General features: G+C 41.6%; 1 protein-coding gene across 8 annotated transcripts in view; it reads left to right on the top strand.

Annotated features, from left to right (window-relative positions):
- The window catches only part of ALK (ALK receptor tyrosine kinase), a 731,445-nt gene that overhangs the window by 489,044 nt on the left and 220,385 nt on the right, over nucleotides 1-22,016 (top strand). The window lies entirely within an intron of this gene.

The raw sequence follows: 22,016 nt of genomic DNA, 5'->3' as shown, positions 1-22,016 counted from the left end.
CCAGCAGGAATTGGCATCCACCATTCCAAATATTCTTTATAAAGCTCTGGAGGTAGCATGTCTTCTCCAGGATTTTTCTTTAGTCTCAGACATGGCATAAGAGTCTTTATCTCATTGCAGATAACTGGTTGCCACTCTGGTAGATTAAGGAGATCTTGTTGCTCACCTACCTCACATGTTTGCCAATATTGACCATCAAATACATTAGAAAAATAATTAACCCATGCAGAGGCTGAAATTGAGGCTTTGAATGTAGAAGTCACCTCATTTAGGCTCTCGCTGACGAGTTCCCAAAATGAGCCTTCCCTCTGTTCTAATGCTGTAAGACCCAATTCCTGCCACTGGATTGCTGTGTATTTATCTTTCTTATTTTTAAGCAGTCTTTTATAATTCTACCTACTTTTGGTTAGATTTTTCAGGGATTCCTCTGATGGCTTCTTAAGGGATTCCTTTATTTTTTTAGCCAGTTCTTTCTTAGCTGCTTTACATTCAGCATTAAGCCAGCCAGAACATGATGCCGGTGAGGTTTTATTTCCAGACATTATCAAGCAGGGGCTGAGTTTTGTGATAATTTATTGAAAAAAATCTATATGATTTATATACCCCAGAGTAATTGGCACAAATTCACCATATGGTTGCTGCAAAATTTCTCTTAGATAGCACTACTCAGTCTTAGACAATTTTGGTCTTCTCTCGCCCAGCATTTCTCCAGTCAAATCTACTGTTTCAGTTAATAATGCACGTTCAATTAGAGCACGTAGAGACACTAGTACTGGGAAGTGGTCACTTTCAGTACTCTCAAGCACTTTAGTGATGGAGAAACCATTATGTGGTCAATAACACTACCACCACCTTTGCTCATATAAATATAATGATCTCTAGATTTGTCCACTGAACTTCCATGGGGCGTATATAGGTTATGATGATATACAAATTCTAAAAACTTTAATCCCTGCTGATTATATTTACTGTCCATGGAGGTGTGTGATGCTAAAAATAATGTTCCAAATCTAGGTCTAATGTAAAAGTCCCTCTGAAGCTATGCCAATTTGGGTATTGAAATCCCCACAGATAAAAATAAATGCATTTGAAAACTTCCAAGTTATCTGTTCCATGAGAAGTCTTACATTTTTCCATACCTTGTCAACCACCAATGAGCAATTGGCAGGGGGGAAGTAGGTGTTTATACAGAAAAAAGTATTTCTTTCACCAATTTTAATTTGTACTGGTTTAAAGTTTTGTTTTGTAGTCCAAGGTCTACCATCTGGGATTCCCTTGCCAATTCTATTGAAATGAAAGTTGCCAAGCCCCCACTTCCTCGACCTTTCTTAAATTTCTTTATGGCTGGCTGACTGAATGATTTATAACCTTGAAGATATGGAAGATTATGGTCATGGGACCAAGTTTTTTGTAAACAAAAAATATTGTATTGTTGGAGCATTCTAGAGAATTCCTTATCCACCAATTTGTTTCCCCAACCCGTCAGGTTCCAAGAAATTATACCCAGCCCTTTCTGGTTTGTGCCTAGTCAATTATGATTTCTTGAGAAAGGTTTGAAGGGCTCTGAGTTGTTAAAGTTGATCCTTCTATGATTGCCCCAGATCTAAAACTGTGTTGAGCAATTGACCTGTGGTGGTGAGTTCAATCACTATGAAGTAATTTGTTTATAAAATGAGGGTTTCGATCTTTAAACCTATCAAGATATACCCCATTTTCTGCTTTGGTGCCAGGATGTTTTTCCTGTCATTTCTGTGGTCATGTCTCCTAATGTTGTTTAGGTAAGTAACAAATGAGGGAATCTTTATCTCTCTTCTTCCAGCTCCGTCCACCCCAGTTGCCATTTTTGAGTGGTGTTTCTCTTTCTTGTAACAGAAGTGAAGAATTAACATGCACTTGGCATTACTTGTTTTGACGTTCTTTTAACTCAAACAACAGCTCTCTATCGGTGAACTTGTAGAGTGAAAACCAAAATTTGCACTGTATATCTGAATCCTGGAAAGTTAATTCGATACTGCCTCTTTGTCTGTATTGGGACAGGCATTGACAGTAAACTCTGCTTCCTAAATCCAAGGATGCCCTCAAGATGGTGGTTTATATAAAAACACAAAAACATTCAATAAAATGTCTTCAAAACTAGATAAAAACAAAACACAATTGTATATCACAAATAAAACTTAAAAGTATACAAAACAAAAAACTAATAAGACAAAAAGAAATTTATGGAATTAGGGGTGGTCACTGAAGTGGCCAGTTTGGATGGGAAGAACTTGGAATGCAGAGAATTTCCTAAGGTATCCCCTTTTTTTCCTTTATTTCATTCTACATTTTATTCTGCTTTTCTTCAGTCTTCAGCTGAGAGCAGAAAGAAGTAGCTAATTCTTTGGGGGCTCAGTCCTTTGCATGTGGCCCAAGTGGCTCTCACTGCCTTCTTCTCCTTCCCAGTAGAAGCTCCCTGAGTTTCTTTGGGTCATGAGAAAGGGGAAGCAACAAAGGTCGCAATGGCAATGCCGCCCTGGGCTCCTGCTGGTAGGAAGGGTGGGATATAAATCAAATAACAAAAATAAATAAATGGCAAGGGACTCAAGCTCCTTAGCAGAGCATCATTTTCCCACTGAGGAATTCACAGGGGCTATATGTCCTAGCATACGTTGTGAGAATCCCATGGCCACAGGATCCATTTTAATTAAGAAGAGCTTTCTCCTTAATCTAACTGCACACAAATACCATAATGTTTTAACTGGCACAATGGGACATGTAGATCCCATTGCCTCCTTGACAGAAAGATGATACTTTGCTAAAGTTCCTGCTTTCTCCATTGCTGGCAGAACCTCCCCCTTCTTCCCTAAATAGGTTTAGAAACCCTTGCTGGATAGGGGGAGCTCAAGGTAGTGGCCAAGCAAAGCCCTGCTCAGTCCATGCCTATCCACAATCGGAGATACTCACTGTTATGAATGCCTTTTTAAAAAATCATTCACATCACATCTATACCCCCAAGATAAATGTACATGGAACTAGAAGACAGGTTTGCAATCCTCTAACTCTCCTGCTTTCATCTTGTACAGCTTGCTATTATGCAGATACAACTGGAACTGGGAATTTTATTCACACCTGTTCATATTCATTTGTGTTTACTCTAGAAAGTGTGGGTTAGGGGAACCAGAATCCTGCATTGTTATGAGAAGCTGGCATGGATATCTTTCAGGTTGTCTCCAGAATTCATTTGTGTATTTGTTTTCCATTTATGTCCCAGATTTGACAGATCAACCCCCCCACTCCAAATAATTCAAAAGCCACTGGGTGCCCCATATGATTGGGAGTTAAATTTCACATCAAATGCTCAAAATACAGATGCTTAGTGATAGGCTCAAATAGGGGTGGGAAGGAATTTGATTCAGTTTGCATTTAAAGGCAAATCTATCAAATTCACACTTTATGAAAAAATATGCAAACCGAAACAGCAATCATTTGAAGTTCGTACTTCTCTGAATTTTTGCAATGCTGTACTCTGACCAAACAGTTGGAAAAATGTATTTATATATGTATATTACAAAGATACATATATTAGGGGAAAGTGTGCATCAGATGAATATATTAGTTAAAGTAGCATACAAAATGCACTATTTTAGGGGAAACTGCTTACAAAAATATGTAGATTAGTCAAAACTGCATATAAAATGTGTTGATTAGAAGAAATATGCACTAATATGCTGACAAATTTTCATGAGGATTTTTTTTAAAAAAAAATTGCAAATTTCTGCAAAATGTGGAGAACTGAATTTGAGACTGGAAAAATGAGAAACTCAGGGAACAAAAATGGACAGATCCTTCCATCCCTATGCTGAAAATTATGCTATAAAAAGCATACTATTTCTCCCAAATGTTTCAAATTAATTCCAAACCCATTTCAGACCATTCCCTCTCAGGGATATCAGTATGAGCACAAGAAGGGTCCAGTCCTGCCCAAAACATACCATTCCTTACTCATCTACCCACCTACTTGCTCTCCCTGAACTTCGCCCTTTTGCACATAACTTTGTTGTTCTGGCAACAGGAGCAATGGCAGGGAAGGCAGAAAATATTCTCTTGCTTTCCTCCCCTCTCTAATGCTACTATCGGTTAGTAGTGCTGGATGAAATACATATACCAGCATTCCTTGCATCTGGCATATAGCCAAACTAATATGCCAAACATTAGAGAGGGGAGGGAGGAAACAGTGATCCCCTCCTTCCTGTTCTCTGCTGCTAGAACAGCCAAAAATATATTTTTTAAGAAGTTGGGAATGGGTTTGGAAGAGTGTTTGTTGATGAGTATTGGGCAGGGAAAGTTGGAGGAGGAATGGGGGAAGGCTTAAATTACTTCCCAGTTTGGATTTTAATCTGAGCTGGGGAAGAATTTTATCTCCTGAAGTGAGTTTAAATAATGTTTGGAACCATTATTGATTTTGAGATGTCTGGTCATTCAGGGTCCTGAGCCAAGACTGATCAGCTGTTCTACAACGTCAGGGAAACTAAACCAATAACAGCCGGGGAGCTATGACTTTATCTCCAAGCTACACTGCATGAGTGTGCCATCAGATCAGATTAGCCAATGGTATCAACGAAGGTGAGGGAAGCAGAGCTGACATACATCAGAGGGAAGAACAAGAATGAGACAGTGGGCTGAGGTAGGGCTAGGTTAGGGAGAGCATTTGGAATATAAGAAGCTGCTTTATAAGATCATTGGTCCATCTAGCTCAATATTGTCTACACTGACTGGCAATGACTTTCCAGGATTTCAGACAGGAGTCTCTCCCAACCCTACCTGGGGCTTGACCTTGGGACCTTCTGCATGCAAAGCAGATGCTCTGCCACTGAGCTATGGCCCTTCCCCAACACTAATGGACCATTCTATGAAGAGTTCCTTTGCTACTTGTATAATATGAAAGGAACTGCAAACTGGTTTCAGAAGTGCATTGTGTAAACCACCCAAAGCCACACTTCCCTTCTCAATGGCTCACTCACAAGAGCAGTCCTCATTCCATGTAATACAAGAATCACTACCATCTTTGTTATCAGGATAGTATTTTGCAGTGGTGAAGATGTGAAATGAATTTCTGGTATGGCAGGTGGGGAGGTGATCATCACAGAGTGAACTTTGTGATTCTTATGTCCTATTTTCCCAGTGTGTGGGGCCGGGGTGAAGGCTGAGAGAACAAGTTTCCCCAGATCTGCAATCTATGTAAGTGATTTATAATATCTGCTTGAGAGGCTCCTACTTCCAGTGCAGAGCTCTCCTTCCACTGCTGATTGCTGTTAATTCAACAATGTGTTGTTTGGAATTGTTCATTGATTACTAAGCAAATCACAGGAGAAAATGACACATTTTATGGGCACCTTAGCAAAAAAAACAGAAAATTCACCTCATTTCTGTGCAAGATTAATGGGGAAGAACATTTCAAAGCAGTTTTTTACAACCAAACAGTTATTTTTCTGTTTGCTTTTCCGATGGAACAATGAAGATAAATATTAATCCAATATCAGCTTTTATAATTGAAAAAAGGGAGAGTGTGAAACATGGGCAATTTTGTGCTCTAAATCTCTTTTTAATTATAGTTTTAAGGGAGCTATCTGCAGTGTAATATCATGCTGCCAACAACTTCCAAACCCTACTAAGAGGTACCTTTACAAAATTCTGTATGTTTAGCAGTTCACTTTAGAGATACAATTAAGCTGTACAATTTGGAACCAGATTCCAAATACTGAAAAAGGTTCAGAATGCCTTTGGTCAGTTTTAAAAGTGAGGCATTGTGTGACATTTAGAATGGGGCTTCATGTCTTGAAGCTTCTTATCTGATCAGTTCACACAACCATAAAACAACTATGTGGCAGTTTCCATTCTTCAGCCAAATTGCACCATGCTTGGAGCAAAGTAGGGATCAGGAAGCTTTCCAAGACTTGGTTTGGAATTAGGCTTGGCAAAACAAGTGTTCCTTTAACACCCCCACCCCCAAAAAAACCTCAGAAAAGAGATCCGTGTATTCCAAGCACAGTTTCAGTGCCACTATATTCCTGAAACATCATTGAGAACACAACAGGACACAAAATGTCCACCCAGCTTAACTCCCATGCGTTCCCAGCACCTATGTACGAACTCTAGATTGCCAAGCCACCTCCCTCTCTCCCACCTGCTTGGTTTGGTGGAAGTAGCATCAATAACAGCTAGGGTTGCCAGGTCAGAACCATCTCAAACCCTGAGATTTCAGGGGCAGGCTCTAATAATATCAAGGGGCAGGCCCTAGTGACGTCATTAAGCATGATAGATTAAGCATCAATCACAGTTGCTTGGAGCATACCACACAAACAAAAAAAATCTGACTGGAAATTAGGATAGAAATCTTAGCTAATTGAGGTCCAGCTGAAGTGATGGGATCATTCTTTCTCACCTGCTTAGGGAGCCTGGGTAGGGAATATTTAATCTAGCCTACTTGCTTCTGGCAAAAGGTGTTGAAGTGCCCTCAGGCCAGGCCAGTCACCAGAAGGCCATTGTAGGAAAAAGAGAGTCTAGTGTTCGGAAGATGTTAGAGGGGAGCACTCAGGAGTAAAGATGGGTGCCCCTGAAGGCTGCAATTCTAAACACACTTACTAAGGGACTAAGCCCCATAGAATTCAACAGGATTTACTTCTGAGTAGATATTATTTAGATTGTGCTGTTGGTAAGGCTTCACTAGGGATCCTCTGCAAAGATACTGAATTCCAAGCAGGATTGGCAATCCCCTGCCTGGAATGCCTACCTGCCTTTTAACGTGGCTGCTCCAAGCATCTTTATAGACTTGACCTTTCACTGCAGAGAGAGGTTTGAGAAATGAGTAAGAGTTAAGAAGATTCCCTACCCTTTCCTGCCTACTGCCTATAAACTCACTTTGACAGCCAACCCAATTCCAGTGAGTAATAATTGACAGAGAAAAATTGACAGCCAGTAGATTGGGAACAACAGCAATGCTTCAGTGTGGCAGTACCTATGCTTTGGAACTCACTGCCTATTTATGTGAGACAAGCACCTTCATTGTACTCATTTTGGCACCAGCTAAAAACATTTTTGTTTAGGCAAGCCTGCCCAGGCATGTAGAAGCTCTTAAGTTTTTTCTCTGTTTTGAACTCATTGTTGGTTTTATTATTTTCAGTGTTTTTAAATACCTGTCTTTAACTGTTTTGCCAAAACTTTTATTGATTCAATGCCTTCTATAAACCACTTTGAGGTTTGGGGTTTTTTTGCAATAAAGCAGCATATAAATGTTGTAAATAAAGTACATAAATAAAATTTGGAGTCACTGTGGCCCTTGGGTCTCTTTCCTCTTTTATACCAAGTCAGGCCATTTGATACCATCTAGCTCAGTAGTGATGACATGGACTAGCATTGGCTGTCCAGGATTGCAGGCAATAGTCTCTTCCAGAGATTGAATTTTGGACCTTTGCATGCAAAGCATGTGCCCTACCACTGAGCTACAGCCCTGTTTAAAAAAGTATCTTTTAAAATTGTTCCTCTCAATCCACTAATGAATGTACAGCATACTAGGGCAGATCCACGCCATGCATTTAAAGCACATTCAACATACATTTGAAGCTCATGAATCCCAACACAGAATCCTTCAAACTGGGTTCTTTGGTGGAAGTCATGTGCTTTAAATGCCGAGTTGGATGTTCTTTCAGTGTATTATGTGGATCTGCATTAGTTCATAAACTTTGCCTGCATATAAATCATTTTAATTAAATTTTTAAATGAAAATAAGCTATAAGTTTACTGGGTGACCATGGGCTATGTACCATCTCTCAGCCTAATCTGCCCCTCAGGGTGAAAACAGAGGGGGACCATGACTATCTCAAGGAAGAAGGGCACACATAAAATGTAGAGGAAATAATAATTTGTAAATAATAATTTACACCCATAGTGTGAAATCAGATACATATCAAGACACAGTATGAAGAAATATTTATATAAGCATGAATGTCAAAGATGTTTATTATTTACACAACCTGATATTTATAGTGCAATCCTATGCATGTTTACTCAGAAGCAAGTCCCAATGTATTCAGACAGGGAAGCATGCACAGGACTGCAATTCAATGATAAGGAACTTCACTTACCCAATCCAAAATTCAGAATCATGCCACTTTAATCTGTTTTGTTTTATACTTGTTTAATGGTTATTGGATTTTAAATGGCTATTTCTGGTTGTGAGCTATCTTGGTTTCCAACCTTACCTCACAGGGTTGTTGGAAATATTCCATATACACACACATTGGAGATGTAATATACATACACCCCATATAATTGTTTATTGTCAAAACCAGTTGGCCATTGCAGAACTTCTTTTTTTTAAGTATTAGTTTCCTGCCAAATAAAAGCAGTGACACCTAAGTAAGCCCTGCCTAACTGCTTAAAAAAAGGATTGGAGAGGGAGAGAAAGATTTACCACACAATCCTTTTCTATGTTCACTCAAAAGTCCCATTGATTCACAATACAATCTTAATCATGTCTACTCAGCAGTAAGTCCTACTGAATTCAATGGGGTTTACTCCCAGGTATGTGGGATTAGCTTTGCAGCTTTCCTCCCCGAAAAGTGAATATAGGATTAAAGCTTCATATTGGGAAGGTTTTCACAACAAGGTATGAATTGGACAAATAAACTGTTCTCTACAACAGCCGAGGAAAATTTAAACTTATGGCATCATGTGCTGTAACATATACATTTTCTTGAATTTCTGTTCAAAAATTATAAGATAAAATGTATAATATGCTATTTTTGCAAGTAATTAAAAAACTGCATGTACACTTTTATTATAATCATAATTGAAATTGTTTACTGTTTGTACATGCCTATCAAAATCCTGCTGTGATCTTCAATTCTAGATTTCCTGTTATATTATCGTAGAAAGGCAATCTTCCTACTGTTGAAAGCTATATACTCACTCAACTTCTGATGTGAAAACAAGCAGAAAAAGAAAACTGTTTTTAGGATTTGCAATGGCTTCTAGCTATTGCTTGAAGGTCAGCAAATCTTTCATCAATCACAACCCTTACCTCACTTATTGGCTAAAAACCTGAAAGGGTGGGGATTAGAGCAGCCAACTTCTAAGAGAAGTTGTGGGGGGTGGCTGTATATATTTTGCTGTATATCTCTTGAACCAGACCACTTAAAAACCTATTTTTTAAAAAATGAAAGCTATGAGTCCCCCCCCCCCGGAGATCCAGAGAGGATCCCCAAAAACCAATCTCCAGGCAAGAACCAGAGACCTGGCAACTTTAATAACAACAACAGGGAAGTATTGTCAGAGACACCCCGCAAAACCTCCCACTTATCTCCACTGGTGCTGCCACCTCTGCTAGTGGACCTACTACTGTTACTGGTGTACCTGTGAACCCCCTAATGTGTAATACACACTAAAGGCCAAAACTGCATCCCAAGAGTGTAACAGGATCTTTTGCTGGAATTAAAACCCATATGTGTGTATGAATCCACCCACAACCTCAAGAAAACGCACAAAAAGGTAAAATAAAGGTTGGTTTATTGAAAGAGGAAACAGAAAAAATATAGCATTTTAATTACAGTCTAAAAATGCGATCACCTTCTAACTTAACACAACAATTCATTCCTTAGGTCTAAAGGGCATCAGATAAACCTTGTCCTAATCACTTCCAAGGCTGCATAAAGTCACGCCAGAGAAAGAAGAAAAGCAACAGAGATATGCACAGATACACCTTTCTTGAAGGAAATCAGGGCACATGGTCAGGGTAAAGAATTACATGCTTAGTGACAGCCAGACTCTCTCTCTCTCTCTCTCCCTTCCTGCACACTGCCACATGGCCAAGCATATTCTTATCCCTTTCTCTGCCCGGTGTCCCAAGCTACATGTTGATATGCTCTTAGGGAGCGATGTGAGGTGTCAAGAGGTTTGCTGAAGCCAGTGTGCGTGTGTCATTTGACTCCCCAAAATCTCAACCCTAAATATATTTTCAGCTTGCATTGAATTACATGTAAATTGGGAGGGGGCATACACATGAGTGATCTGGTACATGAAAGAATACCCTTTGGCCTGTCTGTTTACCTGTACAAAGTTAAAACTGTACCTGAAGTCTTTGGAGTAAATGTATAAGTGTAAATTCAAGCAACATCCTATCTTGTGTGAATTTTCTTGACCTAAGCTTTACCGTGGACATGGACTATTGTTTAGTTGAAAGGATTATTCCTTGGCAAACCTGGAATTTGGAACCTTCCTTATTGCTTGTTAACTTGGTGAATAGCTGTCTTCGTGAAGTCAGCAAGCTAGTTCTGACCATCCTTTAAGTTGGGGTCAATGTGAGGGCTGTATCCCAGCAGTCTGTGCCTGAACTTGAAAAGGTTCTCATGCCATGATCCATTAATATGAACCATAGAATAAAACCCCCATTTTATGCATAACTCCTTACAGTACGAGGGAAGAAGTCAGTAAAGAGTTCTACTCTTTCTGTGAAACAGAAAATGAACAGGTGGAGACATTGGGCTGCTTTTTTGTGCCCATAATACTTTGGATTTTATGCTGTGCTGAAGAGTTCAGTGAAGCTCAAGACCTTGCAACATCTCTAAATCATTGTTTGGTCCAATAAAAAGAGATCACCTCCCTTTCTCTCTCCCCAGTACATACCTCTATAACTCATTCTACGGAGTGAAGCCCAGTCCCATCATTTAAGCAGAAAGAGCTTCACTAGAAGTGTAATTAGCCCCTATGGTGGCATTTGGCATTAACATTCACAGAGAATAGCATTTTAATTTTATTTGTATGCAACTAGCCGCTGGAAATAGCTGTTCATGAAGCTTTGCCTCATGAGCCCTCCCTGCATCCTTTCAAAACAAAGGCGTATTTCTACAATATTTAATTAATTAAGGTGTCTTGGAGCCTGGCACTGTACTCTAATTTGCATTGCCTTGGCCAAAATGTGGCAATAAAAAGATAACCTAGATCCTGGGAACCTATAATCTGGTAATTAAAAGTGAAGCCCTCCTTGATCCTCCTTGTATCTCGGGGAATTCATTACTGTTGTTCAATTTCATTTGTCCCATTTTGTTGTCAGCCTCCAGGTGTCTCTGAATCAGAGGTATTTGAAGACTGAACACAAAGAGATTTTATTGGTTCTATTAAACATAGTGCTTAGAGTGACTTGGGAGTTAAGGCTCTTGTTTTTCTATTGGTGGGTGGTACGATTGATTCACTAGGTGACCTTGAGCATACTTTTTATATCACTCTATGCTTCCTATTCCCCAAATCTTTTCAATGGGGGTAGTAATAAAAGTACCTTAAGGTAACTGGAGGCAAAGTATTATCAATGACAGACCCTAAAATACTAGGAAGGCCAAACAAAAAGTTATCACAAGAAGAGCAAGTTGCAAGGTATATTGCTGACATTACATTTTGTTACATTATCTTATCAATCAGGGAATTGTCACTAATTTGTTCTTTACTAGATGTTTTCTTCTATTTGGTTGGCCAGTGTTCAGTGACAGAGAGAAATTTGTAACTCAACAGCCCTTCAAGGTTGTTTTTTTCTGGCACTGGAATGGTATGGGTTGCATTATTAGATTCTATGTCTTGTGCAAAATCAATTTTGTAATATCCACCATCTTGGCCTTTTCTTATACCCTGTTGTGGAATGTCACTCAAGTGATTACTGAATGCAGGTAAAAACATTCTTCATAAGCAGAAGGTAGAGGGCCTTTTTGTCAGTGGCACCCCAATTATGGAATAGCCTTCTCAGTGAAGTTAACTCGGCTCCATCTTTATTATGTTTCTTTTATACCATTTGGTATTTATTCAGTCAGGCCTTTTAGATCTATTATATATTCAAATCGTCTCTCTCTCTCTCTCTCTCTCTCTCTCTCTCTCTCTCTCATATATGTTCAGCCCTGCTTAGTCTGACTGTGCACATGTGTTCCACTCCTGGAAACAGGGACACACAGCCAAATTGCAGTCTGGGGCTGTATGAAAGCCCTCTTGCAAACAGCCCTGTGTTGCCATTTGCAGGAGCTCCTGCCTCTCTTTCTTCCAGCCCAGCGCCCCACCTCCTGTCATCTCCAAACTGCTCCAGACTGATCAGGGGCTATCTCGACCTAACTAGTCACAGCCCGCATCCAACCATATCAGCCCAATTCAGTTTGGGATTCAGGATTTGTCTGAATCCGGTGCCCAGTCCTATCAGTTTCCAGCAAAATTTGACTAATATCTATGCAGTTTTGAAAGGTTCAGCCCACCATCTTGATTCAAAATGGTCTCCAATAGTATCCAAACATAGATCAAACCTTGCTCCTCCATTTCAAGAACATCACAACAAATTGGGTGGCGATATCTTCAGAGATCTCCAAATCATTGCAGTTTGGAATGGTTTGGTTCACCATCTTGATTCAAAATGGCAAGCAATAGTATCTAAACAAATACAAATCCACTCCTCCACTTCAGGAACTGTGACACCAAATTGGGCAATAATGTCTTCAGAGGAGTCTCAATCAATGCAGTATGGAATGGTTCAGGCAGCCATCTTGATTCAAAATGGCTTCTGGGGTTTCCAAACATAGACCCAAACCCACTCAATCTCAGGAATCATGAGAGAAGAAGGAGGTTGGTGAACATGGGGGAGTTGAGAGTAGAGACGGGCAAGAATTCCACTGAATTCGGATTTAGCACCAGATTTTTTTCAATGGTCCACATATTCTCCATCTTTGCAGAGTGATACTGTTTGCTCTGAACTTCAGTGGATTTTCCCAACACCAGATTCCCCCCCCTCAAACTTTCCCTCAATATATTGTTTTATTAATTTTAACCACAGGAAAACAGTGCAGCATTCCCTCCCTCCCTCCCTCCCTCCCTCTCTCTCTCTCTCTCTCTCTCTCTCTCTCTCTCTCTCTCTCTCTCTCTCTCTCTCTCTGCCATCCCCCTCCACTCAAATAATCCAAGCTCCAAGCAGTGAGGAAGCAAGCCAAGCCTAAACATCCTATAATAACAAAGGAGAATTACATGAAGCCCCTTTCCTTTCAAAATATCAATAATTCCTTTCAAAATATTGATAGTTTCTTTCAAAATATCAATATTTTGGGGAGGAAAAAAATCAGACCAGTAAAAGCAATTGATAGATATAAAAGGGACTTCAAAATAGGACAGATGGTGGCTTCATAATTGGACAGAAGGTGAAAAGGTTGCTCAGAATTTACAATGTGTAGGAGAAGAAAGATGCAAGAGGTTACCATGGTTGTGGTCAATATGCAAGGGGGTTGCAGAAAAGGAAGGAGAGGGGGGCATAGAAATGGTGGGATTGAAGGTGAAAATGGGTACAAAACAGGGCTAAAGAATGGAAGAGAGAAGTGGCCTCAGAAATGGGGTTGGAAAGGTGAAAAGGGAGCTTATTTGCATGGGTTGAGAAACGTAAACACTAGTGGGTTTACATGAGGGGAGTGGTGATGGTTTGGTGAGTGGATCAAGCAGGGGCCCTGTCTCTAGTAAATACATAAATGCAGAAAGGGGCATGCAAATACATACACCTTCAACATTTCATATATTAAACCAGGGACATTCTTTTGTGCTTAAAATAGCATCAAGAATAACTGCTTGAGCCCCTTCCACCAGTTCACATTGCTGAAGTCTCTTTTGCACCCACTGTATTGTGTATTCATTTTCTCTGCAATAACCTGGCTTTTGTGGAAGGACCCTAGCAATTCTGTTTTTTAAAAAACCAAAGAATGTTTACTGTCACATAGATCTGGGTTGTGCTAATTGCTGTCTGGGTTCTGATATAACATGAAATCATGGTTTGTGTACTACTAAGATGTATTATGTATTACTACTACTAATTCAATCTGGTTTCCATGTTTTAAACTCAATCATTTTATGTCAAATTATTTAGATGTACTGGATAGAGCTCCTATTAGAAGAGCATTCACTTCTCTTCGTTTTCAAGCAATGCCTACGGCCTATTTGGAAGGACGGTTTTGTGGCATTCCAGTGGCCCAACGTCAATGTATTATTGGCTGTAAGGCAATAGAGGAGATTGCTCATTACTTACTTCATTGCCCATTATACGAAGACCCAAGAAAAAAAAATTATCCTTATTTTTAGATTTTTTAGCACCCTGCTCTGATTGGGAGAAGGTAAATGTGTTCTTACTTGATAACTTTAACCCAGTGACCTTTGCGGTGGCTAATTTTGCTTTGGCAGCACAAAATCTAAGAAAGGCTTTTGTCAAAGGGAAGGTTGCCACAACATAGCTTTTCCGAGTTAACACTGCTTATGGTATGTGGGTTAGCAATGGATGTATGTGTACTTGCACATGGCCTATGGCTAAGTTTGCAATAAAGTTTACTTACTACTAAGAGAAGAACCCTAATGAGGCATGGCTGGCACTTCCGTCAAGACTCTTGTCTCACTGTGGACTGGTAAGATGCACAGAGCCATTGACATAATCACTCCTGAGTGCAAATCACGGTTAGCAAAAATGGTACACGTTGCAATATTGTGCTTACATTTTCACATGTGAAATATCAATACATAAAACACCAATGTACACATCAGTTTGCAGAACCTTTTTTTGTGGATGGTGGGGAGTGAGGAAGAATCCATATAGGCATATTTTGTTTGAAAACTACAGGGATATCTGAGACATCCGGGACCTTCTGTGGAGAACATGGGGAGAAAAGGGAAAAAATAAAACACAATAAAATGAGTGAGACCAGTTTCACTCTCTCATGGCCATCTGAGTCCTTCAGAAATAACAGGCAATAAGGCTTGAGGCTTTCAAAGGCTAATTGGCAGGAAGATGGCGGCAGAGTAGGAGGTTGTGGAATTGAAGCTCCTCCGTCATCTATCATTTAACATCGCTAAACATCTCTAAACATCCTGAAATACCCTTGGTCTTGTGCAGGAGGTGAGCTAACATTTTGCCTTCCTCCCTCCTTTTGATACCATTCTGCGAAGATCTCCTACAGCCCTTACCTTTCTCCGGTGGTGGGGTTGCTGCGGCTGGCGTTTTTCGTCGCGGCCGGTGCCTCTCTTGCTGCCGCTGTGGTCGTGTTTCTCCCCCCAGCTTGTGCCGGTGCTGCGGCTGCTGGAGTCCGGGGTCCTGCTGCGGCCTGGGCTGGGGCTGCGACTCGTTGCTTGCTGCTGTGGTTGGGGGTCGCTGTGGTCGCTGCCTGCTTGCTTGCTGCTGCCATTGGGGGTTGTGTCGCTTCCGGGGGTCGCTGTTGCGGCTGGTTTCTCTGCTGCCACTGCTGCTCCCTACCTGCTTGGGCCTTGTGTCGCTGCCGGGTGTGCCGTTGCTGGGCGCCGCGGCCCTGCGTCATCATCGTCGTTGCCGCCTGTCTGTGGCCCGGCGCCGTCGTTGCTGTTGCAGATGGGTTGTTCCTTGAGGGCCACCATTGCGACCTGTCTGTTTGTCGCTGTCGCCCTTGCCCTCTGGAGGGTGGGCATCGCTGCTGTTCCGCCGTTGCGGGCTGCGCTGCTGCTTGGACATTGTCTGTGCAGCTTGCGCTGTTGCCGCCGCCGCTGCGTTGCCGATGCCCACCCATGCCGCCTGGGATACCACCGTTACGACTCATGTCGTCTGGAATACCATCGCTGCGACCCGGAGCAAGCACTTGCTGTTGCGGACTTGTCATCGCAGCTTTACTGCCACTGTTTGTTCGGGTGATCCATCATTATGGCTGGTCACAGTTGGATGGCTTGTGGAGTGTGTATGAATGTGTGAATGTGAATGTGAAATTGGGTTGTAATTTATATTAATTTATATTGATTTAGTTTAAGTTAAATTGATTTATTTTAATCATTACAGCTGTATAGGATACGGAGGCGGGTCTCCGGACTAATTTTGCTAGGGTGGGTGGCCTGTTGATTAGGATAGGGATAGAGGCATGTGCAAGCCGGGGAGGGAGGTGGGGGGCCAAGTTATAGAAAGTTTGGGCGGCAGGCGCTGGAAGGGTGCTGCTGGCAGACCATGCCGGAATAGGGGAACACGGGATAGATGCATTATATCCATCCCATGTTCCGGGTCTGTTCAGAACCAGACGGTAACTGGGGGACACAAGGTTCCTACCAACCTTCGACTGCTGTTATGTAATGCCAGGTCTGTAACGCAGAAGACCTCACTCATCCATGACATGATCTTGGATGGGCGGGCAGACCTGGCATGCATTACGGAGACTTGGTTGGACGAAGCCTCTGCTCCCATTCTTGAGGCCATGTGTCCACCAGGTTTCTGTTATGCAGAGCAGCCGAGGGTGGGAAGGCGGGGAGGGGGCGTGGCAGTCATCTATCGAGAGTCCTTAGTTTTCGCCAGACCTCCTCTTCATAGGACTCAATTCGTTGATTGTATGTACTGGAGGTTGGGCCCGAAGGGCAGTTTAGGGATCCTGCTGGTGTACCGCCCACCCCGCTGCACAGCAGACTCCCTGGCCGAGGTGCTGGAGGTGGTCTCGGCTGTACGGGCGTTGTCCCCAGAATTGTTAGTGCTGGGTGACTTTAACGTGCATGCCGAGACCACTCTCACTGGAGCCCTTCAGGATTTCCTGGAAACCATGGCTTCCTGGGAACTGCACCTTAGTAATATTGGGCCCACCCATGTAGCCGGTCATACTCTTGACCTTGTGTTTGTCCTGGGAGAGGAGAGAAGTGGTCTGAAGTTGGGAGTGGTTTATTCCACCCCTGTGTCATGGTCAGATCACTACCTGGTAAACATGAACTTCTCGATACCATGCCCCCTCCGCAGGGGTAAAGGACCTATTAGAATGGTCCGCCCCAGGCGCCTGATGGATCCGGATGGATTCCTGACTGCGCTTGGGGAATTGGAACCTGCTGAAGGTCGCCCGGTCGAAACCCTGGTGAAGGAGTGGAATGAGAGTATCACCAGGGCATTAGACCGAGTGGCTCCGAAACGTCCTCTCCCCCTGAATAGAACTCAGCTGTCTGCTGCTGTATTGTTTTTCTACTGTTTTTATATTGTACTATTGTATTTTATCTTATTGTGTTTTAACTGTTTGTACGTCGCCTAGAGTGGCCATTGGCCAGATAGGCGACACAGAAATTAAATTTATATATATATATATATAATTCACACTAGACAGTTTTCATGTATCCAGTTACATCCGGACATACACACAGCTGTAAGTACTCCCTGGTTGTTCCTTCTAGTCTGTGTCTTTTGTTCTGCTAATCCAGTCAAAGATGCACTAGCTTGTAGTCAGAGTCTTCTAGAATCCTGGCAGGGATCAGGGATTCCATGCAGTAGTTTGTTTCTTCTGTCAAGTTGCAGCTTGAAGTGCCATTAGTTTAATGCCACTGTTTAAATAATAATTTATAAGACAGCTAGGCAGCCTTGCTACAGCTTAATGACTGGCGCAAATTTATGGATACCACAGGCTCTATAAACACAGTTGTAAAAATAAAGCATGTCTCCCACAAATTTTTACTTTGAGGCTTATTCGAAATCATTCATTCTCTCTCCCAAGCCCTTTCTCAGTTGTCTATTCTTGCACGTGACAGGATCTGGGCGAGAGCAAGCAGTTTTTGTCCCCTAGGCTCCACTGAGCAGAAGTAATTGGGAATGGAAAATTAAATGTCCATTTTTAATATCAAATAAATCATTCTAATTAAAAATTAATTAAATGTCCCAGCCTCGGAATACAAATGCCTTCATTTGAACACACAAAAGTTTAAAACAAAGCAGAATTTGTTTTGAGCTTTCCCTTCATACTTATTTTGCCATCTAATCTTTTTCTCTGTCTGAATCACCCCTTCAGCATGCATGCTCTGAATGTGCAACCAGGAGAGCAGAACAACAATTTATCTGGTGACATAAACCCCCAATAACTCACGCAGAGTATGTTGCTGCCGTTTGTGTACACTGACCTATATAATACAAGTGTGTATGTGTGTATAATGCATATCTTAGCTCATTCAAGCCCCTTGTCAACTGTGATAAATGAACAGACAAATGCAGTATGTTGTTTCGCAGCAGTAGCTGGTAGAAATTTCCTGATGGCTGATTGAGAATGATGGTTTTTAAATGATTGAAATCAATGGCCACTGGGAGACAAATGCTCTGTATTCTAGGAGAGAAGTGTAGAAGGCAAAGGAGGCTCTGGATTGTCTTGTTTCAATAGGCCTATGTGGACATTCAATTCTCCCACGTGATTAGAATTGCAGGTGGGAGAGTGGGGGCACCCTGACTGGCTCTGCCATTTAACTTGTCTCCACATTGCCCAGTCCCTTCCATGCTCTGGAAGTGGAGAGTAGGGATAGAGGATAAATTCAGTTCGCATTTAAATGGAACTGAAATCCAGTTGAACTGAACTTTAAATACAAAGTTACCCTTGCACTTTCTGAAACAATACACAAACTGAAACATAGCTATCCTTTGAAATCTGCACTTCTCTGACTTTTGCAATACAGCTCTTCAGTCAAGTAGTGTCTACAACAAATGCATTTACTAAGATAAATTATGCCTATAAATACATCTATTGGTGCAAATAACATAAGAAATGCATTATATTAAGAAAAATGGCTTTGCAAATTATACAGCCACAAGACTGTCCACATATTACAACCAAAGAATGAACAGTTATTATACAGCAACAAGAGTGGCTGTATATTATAGCTAGCATGGTTTTTTCACAATCCGCCATATTAAATTGAAAATACCTCCTATGCCATTCTGCTGCTTTCCATAAGCTCATTTCAAAACAAAATCTTACAAAATGTATAGTCCTGAAGTCAGAAATGCTTGGTTGACAACCGTCTAAGTTTTCATGGTGATAATTAATTAATAATAATTAAATTATTATTATTATTATTATTATTCACAAAACTCTCAGAGAGAATCTAGAGTTCAAAATGTAAAACAAGAGAAAAAGAATACACACCCCTGATGGACTTTTTTCTGTCATTGGCCTTGTAATTTGTTGAAATTAATTAAAAATCAGCCATGTTCACAAAGTAATCCTATCACAGAGCTTGGAAAAGTTACTTTTTTAAACTACAACTCCCATCAGCCCCAGCCAGCATGGCCACTGGATTGGGCTGATGGGAGTTGTAGTTCAAAAAAGTAACTTTTCCAAGCTCTGTCCTATCACATGAAATCCTATTACTGACCCTGCCCCATACTCTGACCTTCATCTTCTGCAGTTAAAAAGTTTAAAAAATGCATGGCTGATTTTTAATTAAGAAATTTAACATTGGAGTTTATGATAGTGCAGGCATGCTCAGTAAGAACCAACTGTCAGTATTCTAAGAGCCAGACTAACAGCTGTTTGGCTTGGCTAATCAGGGGGCCACACCCACACCAGACATTTATTCCACTTTAAACAGTCATGGCTTCCCCCAAAGAATGCTGGGAAGTGTAGTTTGTGAAGGGTGCAGAGAGTTGTTAGGAGACTGTATTCCACTGTGGCTATAGTGGTTTAACAGTCATCCCCTTTTCTGGAGATTGTAGCTCTGTGAAGGGAACAGGGTGTCTCCTAATAACTTTTAGCACCCTTCACAATCTACACTTCCCAGGATTCTTTGGGGAAATCCATGACTGTGTAAAGTGGAATAAATATCTGGTGTGGATGTGGCCAATGACAACTGTGGTTTAAATTTGGTTGGCAGTCTACATGTGTCTGCTGTGGAATAAAAAAGTGGGGAAAATACTGAAAAAGAATGCTACTGTTCACAATATTTTCCTTCTGGAAAGGAAAGGAGCTTTCCCTCTGCCCAGTGCCCACCCACCAAATCTACTCCTTCCCCTTCCTCATTCCCCCTCCCTTCCTCCCCTTCCCCTCCTCACCCCTTCCTCCCCCAGGCTCAGTTTCACCTATCCTATTGCATAGGAGTAAATCCCACTGAGCTCAATAAGCATGCAAATGATCAGACTTGCCTTTCTCTTACCCTCTCCCCTCTCCACTCCTCTCTCCCCTTTCACTCCCCTTCTCCTCCCCTCTCCTCTTCTCTCCCTCCTCCCTCCCTCCCCCCTCCTCCTCCCCTGTGGTCATTTTCACCTATCCTAAGCATGATTGTAGGGGAATAAATCCCATTGAACTTAATTTGTATGCAATTGATCAGACCTGCCTATCTCTTCTCTCCCCTCCCCCTCTCTCCTTCCACACCCCTTCCTCCCTTTCCCCTCTCCCCCTCTTCCTTCTTCCCCCTCCCCTGCCCACTCCAGCCCTCTCCCCCTCCCCTTCTCCTCCCCCGCCCACTCCAGCCCTCTCCCCCTCCCCTTCTCCTCCCCCATGGTCAGTTTCATTTATTCTAAGCATGATTGCATGGCAGTAAATCCCACTGAGCTCAATACGCACACGTGCAAATGATCAAACCTACCCTGCTCCTTCCCTTTCCCTTCTGTCTGCTCCTATTCCTCCTCCTCCCCATGCCCTTCCTCCTCCACTCCCCTTCCCTCCCTCCTTCTCCCTGCCCTCGTGGTCAGTTTCACCTATCCTAAGCATGATTGCAGGGGAGTAAATCCCATTGAACTCAATAAGCATACAAATCATTAATCCGTTCTCAGCAAACTTGTACAGGATCCCATTTCTTACCTCCCAGATTAAAAAGCAGAGAAATTCATTCATAGTCGATGTCAATGTCATATCATGCTGAAGACAGCCTTTTGTATTTCAAACAGGAGGTTATGTTCTGGGCTGATTACAATATGCTGCTACTTAAGCAATGAATGTAGCTGTTGGGAAAAAAAACTTGGCCTGCCCAAGATGCATGTGTTCAGCCTGCTATGCTTAAAGTACTCCACGTAAGGAAGGGTGGGCACAGTCAATTAAAACAGTAGAAATAAAGAAATAAATAAAGTAGAGCACACGTAGAAATTTGCTAGAATATATTTCATCTCCCACTGTTTTATCTTTTGGAAACTGAGATACTCCTCATGCCTACTGGTGACTATCCTGCAGAATAGTCAGTGCCACTATTCCACAATTGTTTTGGGGTTTTTTTTTACTGTAAATTATGTACTTCACATATTCACAGAAACAGAAGCAAAAGAAAATAATTTACTATAGGAAACTTCACTAAAATTACAAAGTAAATAAAACATATTTAAAGTGATTATCTGAACTATATGAACTGTCTTAATATTGTTGCTTTCTCCCTGCTAAAGTAAGATCAGTACAGCATATGTCTTGTTTCTGTTATTTGGGCTGATTGCAGGTGCTGCCACCACTCACCATGTGCTCAGAGGCACATGTTGCCAAATTCTTCCAAGCTACACAGGAAGCAGATTGGACAGTGAAAGATCAATCCAAATTGTGTTTGCATTTTGACAAATTTGTAGGGCAGTACAACATCTCGGAAGAGTTCAGGTCTCCTGCTCCCCTGGTGCATTCACTAGAGCTGCCCAATTCCCCTGCTTTTTAAAGTTTGATAGAAATATCTGTGGGCTATAGGTACGTTCTTAAACCACAAGGGGTTTTGCCTATTAGTGAATATGTATATTAGACAAACTTGTATGCAAAATGTGTATATTAGGAGAAATTCACACTAAAATGCTGCTGAATTTTCATGAGGACTTGTTTTTTCTGAAATTGCAAATTGATGTGGAAATGTGGAGAGCTGAATTGAAGATTGAAACAATGAGAAACTGAAAGAAAACAAAACTGACATATTCACTGTCCCTAGTGGGGACCCTGCTGCACTTGGGGAAGCTCCCTGAGTTATTTAGAACCCTGCATCATCAGGGTTCTAAATCACACAAGGATCCTTCATAAGCACAGCAGGCTCTCTGCTACAACTATTTGCCTGTCAACAAGTAGAGGTAGCGATGGGGTCTTGATGGACTGGCAGAGTTAGATTGTGGATCCATGCTGTCTTCCCCATTCTAGGGATCAGCCTAGGGATAGGTTAGTAAGACAGGAGAGAGGGAAGATGTTCTGCCGCTGCTGCATAAATGACCTAGCTATTTCTGTTCCCACCCCACTCAATTTTTACAATAAAAACCAAAGTGCTTTACAAGAAAGAAATAAAGGTTTCTCAATCAAGGAAAC

This window comes from Rhineura floridana, chromosome 4 (genome assembly GCF_030035675.1).
Source record: "Rhineura floridana isolate rRhiFlo1 chromosome 4, rRhiFlo1.hap2, whole genome shotgun sequence".
NCBI classification, from domain to species: Eukaryota; Metazoa; Chordata; class Lepidosauria; order Squamata; family Rhineuridae; genus Rhineura; species Rhineura floridana.
This window is presented reverse-complemented; position numbering and strand designations above follow the sequence as displayed.